Source organism: Neophocaena asiaeorientalis, unplaced genomic scaffold, assembly GCF_003031525.2.
Source record: "Neophocaena asiaeorientalis asiaeorientalis breed wild unplaced genomic scaffold, Neophocaena_asiaeorientalis_V1.1 scaffold19, whole genome shotgun sequence".
In the NCBI taxonomy this organism is placed as follows: Eukaryota; Metazoa; Chordata; class Mammalia; order Artiodactyla; family Phocoenidae; genus Neophocaena; species Neophocaena asiaeorientalis.
Genome location: NW_020173388.1, coordinates 3,438,654 through 3,447,611, shown reverse-complemented (window position 1 = coordinate 3,447,611; position 8,958 = coordinate 3,438,654).

The window sequence follows — 8,958 nt, the reverse complement described above, 5'->3', positions numbered from 1 at the left end:
AGGGAGGGGCCCGGCGACCAAAAAAAAAAAAAAAAAAAAAAAAAAAAAGAATGAACGGGTGTGTAAGAATAAATCCACGCTAATATCTAGACAGAAAAAAGTATTGAAAAGAAATCAAGAGAAATTTGCATTGCTGGGATTGGCACATTAGAATCAGGATAATGAAAATATCAGCAATTCCCCCCCAAGGACCACTGTATTAGCCAAGGTTCTCCCGAGACAGAACAAATAGGATAGACAGAGATAAAGATAGAGTTAGAGAAAAAGACAGAGAGAGATTTGTGGGGATTTCTTATGAGGAATTGGCTCAGATGATTATGAAGGCTGAAAAGTCTGAAAAGATCTGCTGTCTGTTAAGCTGGAGACCCAGGAAAGCTAGTGGTGCAATTTAGCACTGTTCCCAAAGACACCTAAGTTACAATCAGTGACTGTACATTTGTTCCTAAGGTACAGCAAGGGGTACAACACTTGTTCAGTAACTGGGACAGAAGCACAGCTGAGGTAAACTTGGAGAGTGTTTCCTGTTATTTTTTTTAGTTTAGTACCTTGAAATATTTCCTCCTTCACTTGGGTTTATGTGGTGAATACAAAGTATTCATCAAAAATTTATCTTTAAATTTGGATTTACTTTATAAACATTTTCATTTACCAACAACACTCTGAGGATATCTTTCAAGTGATGGCAAGTTGCATACCTTAAGGAAGGTGGGATGGAAATGAAATGTGAAGGGAAACCCCCCTCCCAGGCAATGGGAATGGGTGGCTGGTGTGAACGGAGGAAAGCAAATATTACAGAAGAGAAGGGCCCTGCACAGTCTGTCGATGCAAATGCGTTCTGAGATAAGGTGCCTATTCACCTCAACTCTGCACCTGGTGTCTTGAAGAAAAGAGATTAGCGGGTGGGGGTGAGGAGGGGAGAGGAGGAAGATAAAGGAAAGCAATGCAAAGAGTTACTGTCAATAATCCTACAAAACTCTGCAGGATGACACATGGATAAAATTCATCTGGCATCAGCTGACCCAGGAATCCATGACAGTTCTCCTAGGCTCAAATCTTCCCCATCTTGCCAGGGTCTGACTTCACTTGGGGGGGGCTCTCCAATGTCTAACAGTACGGTAGCCAGTGCCCTGGGGATGACTAAGGTGAATTCTCTGCTTGCAGTACCTTTCCCTGCAGATGTGAACAAGAACCCCATGGCGCTCCTGCCAGAAGTACACGGGCTGCTGGCCAGCCCTCATGTCTCGAATCCAAACACTAGATTCCCTTTCCAGATCCTCTGTCCTGGGCTTGGGCTTCCACCCAGCTAGCTTCAGGGCCTGGATCGGTCTTTACACAGCTGTCCCTTTTAAGACTCAGTAGACCTAACTTCCTGTGTAGGTTCTGTTCTCCCTGGGGGCAGATTGCTGGCTTCCTTCTTCCTCTAAGCAGAGGTGCATAAAATTAAATGTTAAGTCAAACATCTGTGTTGTGAAAGAGAGATTTGACAGAAGAGCCATGCAACAGAAGCCTCAGGAGGAGCGCAGTAGGCTGCCACGTGGGTAACCCCTGATGGACCAGGCCTCCTGACATTCGCACCCCGTGTAGACCCCTCTCCTTGACTCTCGATGGCCCTGTGACGTGCTTGACCCCAAAAAATGAGGCATAAGTGATGCCGGGCCAGTTTGGGGCCTAGAACTAAAGAAAGCCTGGGAGCTTCTGCTCTGACACTTGGTGTTCTGGGGGAAGCCAGCTCCTAATGAGGAGGGCTGATTACGCTGAGACCATCATGCTGGGAGGGAGCCCACAGGTTTTAGGGTGGTTTGTCACCCAACACGAGATAACCAAAACAAAGAGCTACTATATCCATTCTATTTAGGGTTTAAACCTAGAAAGACTTTGGAAATCTTTCTATAGAAAATAGAAAGATTTAGAGGGAAAGGTAGTATTTCTTCACTCAAGGGAAAGAGAGTGGGTTTTTTTTTTGCGGTACGCGGGCCTTTCACTGTTGTGGCCTCTCCCACTGCGGAGCACAGGCTCCGGACGCGCGGGCTCAGCGGCCATGGCTCACGGGCCCAGCCGCTCCGCGGCATGTGGGATCTTCGCGGACCGGGGCACGAACCCGCGTCCCCTTCCTTGGCAGGTGGACTCTCAACCACTGTGCCACCAGGGAAGCCCAAAGAGAGTGGTCTTTTGATAAACGGTCTTCCAACCCAAGCTTAAGAGAATGTGTGCTACTGCAGAGCTTCGTGTGAATACTAAGTTCATCTCCCCGCTCATCTCCTTCCCTCCTCCACCTCCTCAACGTAGGCCGTTCCCTGTCCCCGGGATTTGCGTTATGCTTCTCCCACTCCTGTGGTTGGCCTGTGCTGTACCATCCATCTGTAACGGCTCCTCCCTTCCTCACTGCATATCAAAGTCCCACCAGGTCTTGTAACCATTGTGAAGCTGGGCCACTTTATGACAGTTTCCCAGTGAGGGCTCTTCCTTTCCTCTGAACTCCATTCCCAGAGCAATTCTAAAATGGAAAACTTATGGGTCATTAGTCATTTTGTACCATCATTTCTCTTATTGTCTTGAACTGACATGTAAATGTATTTTGATTTAACTTTATACTGGTTCATTTCTTGTTCCTCAAATCAGATTGTAGCTTATCAAGACAGGAACATGTGTGTCTCCCCTCAAAGGACAGTCAGTAAATATCTATTGATTTCTACTATACTTTCCAGTTATCCCCAATCCAAGGGACCCAGCAGTTGTATTTTCTTTTTTTACTTTTTTTTCCTTTTGTATGAAGCTTGAAATAGGGCTTTTGCAACATGCAGGTTTTAATTTATTTTTTTCTTGCGATATAATTGACATATAACATCATATTAGTTTTTATTTGAAGTATAGTTGATTTACAATGTTGTGTGCACAGCAAAGTGATATATATAGATACAGATATATACACATACGTACATATTCTTTTTCATATTCTTTTCCATTATGGTTTATTACAGGATATTGAATATAGTTCCCTGTGTTCTATAGTAGGCCCTTGTTGTTTATCTATTGTATTTATAGTAGTGTGTATATGTTTGTCCCAAACTCCTAATTTATCTCTCCTCCACCCCCATTCCCCTTTGGCAACCATAAGTTTATTTTCTATGTCTGTGAGTCTGCCTCTGTTTCATAAATAAGTTTATTTTTATTGTATTTTAGTTTCCACATGTAAGTGATATACGGTATTCGTCTTTCTCTGTCTGACTTACTTCACTTAGTATGATAATCTCTAGGTCCATCCATGTTACTGCGAATGGCATTATTTCATTCTTTTTTATGGCTGAGTAGTATTCTATTGTAACGTTATATTAGTTTTATCTTTTCTTTTTAAAGCTTCCATTTCCCATCAAAACAGTTGTAGTGATTTTAAACTCTTGCCCGAGGCTGAGGAGACTCCTGGGAAGTAGGACCTTTAGTATGAAAACTGGGAAAGTCTCTTGCAAACCAGGGTAGGTTGGCTACCCTCCTTCTACAAGTTATTGCCACATCTAATTCATTTGGTGTCCCACCCAGAGTTTCAACTGCAGAGACTGCAGAACGGTTGCCCAATCCTATTTTCACATAAAGTTCAAGCAGATGGTCTCCTAAATGAGTTTCACTATCATTTACATTTGATAGGAAGGTTTTTGAAAACTACTTGTGGTAATTATATGTTAGCATAACGGTGGTTGTTTTCATAGTAGCAGCTATAAAAAGGAAGATTAAAACCTTGCTGAGTTTTCTCCAGCGTGGTTCTAGAGAGGGAAGCAATGTGACAAGCACATGCAGTCCAGAGTCCAGAGAGTTTACCATAGTCCATGGGGCAGTAAAGAAAGTCCAGGACTTCACTCATACCTTCATTATAGCATTTATGACATTGCATTGTATTTGCTTCTTGACATGTCACTCTTTATGCCTCAGTACTGTGAGCTTCTTAAAGACACAGACAGGTGTATTTATATGACAATATTTATAAAACATATATAATATGCCAGATAGTATTCTCTGCTTTTTACAAATGTTAACTCGTTTAATCCTCATACCTCTCTTATAAGATAGGTGCAATTTTTATTCTCATATTACAAGTGAAGAAACTGAGGCACAAAGTAGTTATGTAACTTGTCAAGCTAGTATGTGACAGACTTCAGACTTGAATTCAGGCAATCTGGCTCCAGAATTGCTTCAACTATGACACAATCCTGTCTAGTCCTTATTTATTTTTGTATTCACAGCACCTAGCCCCATCCTTGGCATAGGACTCAATAAGTATGTACTAAGGAATTAATAAATGAACAACTCTCAAATGTAAGACAATCATATGTCCAGAATATTCTTGGAGAGTTCTAATTTTAAACGTTCTGCTGTATTTTCAAAGCATGTATTTAATCTATACATCAGGTGCTCGCTTTGGCAGCACATATACTAAACCATGCATCAGATGATGTATCTAGATTTGGGGGTCAGAAACTGTGGCACAGTTTCCATAAGTTTATAAATTCCATTTATTCTAAGTTCAAACTGATATTCTTAGTCCAAAAAATCGTGATGCCCTGGATAACAAGTTTCAAATACCAGACATTGGAAAAATATCAAGTGCTCTTCATTCCTACTGGCTGTGATCAAGTTTGAAGCTGAAACAGTAATGAAAATATACATTATATATGATTTTGCAAGGGTTTGGGTCAAACAAAGGATTGGAGGGAGGATGTAAGAAGGAGTCTTCTTAGATCTGTTATTATTAGATGTAAAAACACTTGGAAAATCTTAGAAGGGTTGCCTGGCCAGGAATGCACTTTGTTAAGATACTATCTTATAAAAGGGGCTGCTATCTCAAGTTTCAATCTGGTCTCCAACATATTTGAGCTAAGGACTCCCAGGTCCAGAATATTATCTACAGCAGTGATTCTCAAAGTATGCTCCCTAACCAGCAGCATCAGCATCTCCAAGGAACTTACTAGAAACACAAATTCTTGAGCCCACCCTAGACCTATAGAATCAGAAATTCTGGGGGTGGGGTCCAGCAACCTGTTTTTGTAACAAGCCCTCCTGGTGATTCTGATGCAAACTAGAGTTTAAGAGTCACAGATCTCGACTCCCCTGGTGGTGCAGTGGTTAAGAATCCGCCTGCCAATGCAGGAGACACGGGTTCGAGCCCTGGTCCGGGAAGATCCCACATGCGGGGGAGCAACTAAGCCCGTGCACCACAACTACTGAGCCTGCACTCTAGAGCCCGCAAGCCACAACTACTGAACCCCGTGCTCCGCAACAAGAGAAGCCATTGCAATGAGAAGCCCACGCACCGCAACAACGAGTAGCCCCCGCTCACTGCAACTAGAGAAAAGACCGCGTGCAGCAACGAAGACCCAACGCAGCCAAAAATAAATACATAAATAAGAATCACAGATCTACAATAATGAAATTTGGTTTGTTTTTAACTTTATTCTTTCAAAAAGAGGAATGATTTGAGAATAAGTGAACTGGTCTTTGAAGTGAACTAAACACAGAATTGTTGAATTAGTAATGTAAACAAACATATATACACACCCATAGGTGACAAGTGTGACCCAAGTTTCAGAAGCCGCATAGGGTTAAGCGGGTATTCGTCTCACATTTAATCAGAGTCCGTAGCAAAAGCCTTCCATCTGTTTCAATGGCCCTGTTATTTCATGACACCCCACCAAGCAGAAAAGCGTTCCCAAGACTGAACTTGTGGCTCCTTGTGACATGGTTCTTTCTTTTCTTTCCTTTGCACCATGGCTTCCTCTTCCCAGGCAGGTGTGCTGTCCCTGAAGGAGCTGGCAGCTAAGGTAGTTAAGACCAGCTGCCCCTAGAACACTGCTTCCTTGGGACAGTCTCAAGTCCTGATGCTCAGTCCAGCTGGCTCTACTAGAAGGTCCTACTTTCTCTCCTTCTAGTCCTTTCTTCTAGGGTCACAGTCCATAGGTACAATTTCTACATGTCTTAACTGCAACTCTACTGGGTTCCACTTCTTTCCCACAGGGTTTCTAGACCCCATGTGAAATGAGGGGTATGTTTGGGTATTTATGTTAATTCATATCCCTGAGTGTGGCAAAACGGTTTAAAAGCTCTCAGAATATTCTCTAATACTCAGGAGACTGACTTGTCTAAACCTCAGAGGTCTTGTACAGGATAGTGTTGCCTCAACTAACCTTACCTAAATGACCTGTCAGACATATCCATCTATCTATCATCTGTCCATTTGTCCATCCATCCAAAAACACACATAGGCACATGCATATCCAGGTGCTTTAAGTCCTTTCTAGAAAAAGGCAAAATGTTTTTTTAAATACACATATCTATAAGTGTGTCTAAGAATGAAAAACATACAAATACTATAAAATATGACTTTCAAAAATATGATTTTTATGTATAGAATATGACTACTCATCACTAAGGAATAGATGAAACCTTAGTCAGGTGAAGCTAATGTAAATATTTCTTCTTTCTTGGTCCAATATGAACCCTCCACTCCATTTTTAAAAAATAAATTTGTTTATTTTTTGGCTGCGTTGGCTCTTCGTTTGTGCACGGGCTTTCTCTAGTTGAGGCGAGCAGGGGCTACTCATCGTTGCAGTGCACAGGCTTCTCATCGTGGTGGCTTCTCTTGTCATGGAGCACGGGCTCTAGGTGTGCAGGCTTCAGTAGTTGTGGCACGCTGGCTCAGTAGTTGTGGTGCATGGGCTTAGTTGTTCCACAACATGTGGGATCTTCCCAGGCCAGGGCTCGAACCTGTGTCCCCTGCATTGGCAGACGGATTCTTAACCACTGTGCCACCAGGGAAGTCCCACCACCCTATTTTCTGTCAACTAAATCTATATTTTTTGCTAATACTCTTCAGTGGCTACATCATTCTTTTTTGAAGACTTTTTTTTAAAAAATCTTTTTGGTCGTGCAGCACGTGGGATCTTAGTTCCCTGACCAGTGATCGAACCCGCAGCCCCTGCAGTGGAATCGCAGGGTCTTAACCACTGGACCACCAGGGAAGTCCCCATTCTTTTTTGGAAGGAACAATGCAAGACTTTTATGCTCACCACTGAATATTTGGTCTCTCTGCAATAGTCAAAATGTTAGACTAAGAACAGAATTGAATGTACCTTCACAGCCTTCACTATTTTGTTATTATTTATCAGGAGCTTCCTTCACTTTCAAGCTGCTTTCTGGAATGTGTCAGCTGCAGCTGGCACTCTCTTAAAAGGACTTCGCTCTCTGTATGATTTTTGCTCTGCTTTTATATTATGGGGGTCATGGAGACTGACTTTTCGTAGGAAGAGAACAAATTCAAGGTAGTTCAAGCAACACAACACCTGGAAAATCTCCCCCAGTGTGCAGGAGACGTTGACCTCATTGTTTTTTTCCGGGTGACACCATCAAACTCCCCTTAGCAGTAGCTGCTCAACATTTTCCATTCAATTTCAGGCCCACTATGTGTGAGCTTCACTTGGCTTAGGGATAGAAGAATATCTGTGTGCAAGTCTTGATGAATGAGCTGTTTGGAGATGGATAGTTACCCATTTAGGAAGGCCTGACAATATTCCACTATTATAAAGTAAATGTCCCACAACTTTTATTTTGTAGATCAGCCACCCTGGTTTTTTATTTCTGCTATTAAAGTAGTATTGGGCAAAGAGCTTGGGGTGAAATTGTGATGTAGAACAAGCTTGACCTTAATAGCTCCTCTCATGCCCTTATTATCCAGTTTCCCTGCTTCTAGAACCTACCAAGGGGATATCGTATTATCAGTTCATTCAATTTACACTGCTACAACAGGGATGCCAAAGAGGCTTCAGCTCATCTGCCAACTTTGATTAGCCTGGATAGGCTGCCAGGAGGACTGTGTTGAGGATTTAACTCCAGACTCCTTGAGAAAGCGTGCATGTCTGCCATAGACCAGGAGTGTGCCAGGAGATTTGCCTAGAATTTGCCATCCCTGTGTTAAGAATTTAATATATTACCTTTCTATGGGATATTTGCACATTAAAAGAAGAATGTGAAAGAGAGAACAGTTTATTACGATGGATAAGTGGATGTTCAGGCATTTGTAGAAGGTCAGTGGGGTATATATTTTGGGGAGTCCTTAGAAAGAGTGCTGAAGAAAGTGAAAGGAAGATCTGTCCCAAAAGAGAATCAGTTTGAAAGGGTGCAGAGAAGTTGCTAATCCTAGCCTTACAAACTACGATTTTATGGACCTAATATTAACTCTAAATTTTGGTTAAGTGTATAAAATGTGTCCCAGGTGCTTTGATTTACTTTGCTGCTAATGTGATTTCTATTTAACAACAACTTTCTAAGATTCACATTACACCCCTTGGTCTGTTGCTTATTTTATTCTCTATGACATGAGCCAAGGAGCCTGAGAAGGTGGCTTATAGAAGGCACAGACTGTACCATGCGTCATTTTACCGGACCGAGCACATGCTTGATTCTCAACAAATAATAAACCATCCAAGTGCTGCCACCTACTTAGAGACCAACTTTTTTCCCAACAGGCTCTAAGTAAGAAACTCCTCACTCAGCAGCACTGAAAACACCAAATGCTGGGAATTCCCTGGCGGTCCAATGGTTGGTTAGGACTCTGCACTTCTATTGCAGGGGGCACGGGTTCGATCCCTGGGCAGGGATCCTGCAAGCCACGTGGTGCGGCCATAAAAAAAAAAAGAATAAGAAAACACCAAATGCTTTTGGAGCCTTAGTTTTTTAGGTTCAGAATTGGAAAACAGTAGCCACCAAATCCACTGCAGAGAGATGAAGCAAAAGTGGTCTGGTGATAGGATTTCCTTAACAGAGTGAGATATTTTCAGAGCACAGTGATTTAAAAAAAAAAAAAAAAAGAATCCCAGATTTAGAGTCAAAAGATCTGCTGTGCCCTTTGATTGACCATGACACTTAACCTGTTTCAGATTTTCTCCTAAACCATAGAATAGAAACACAACCACCCCC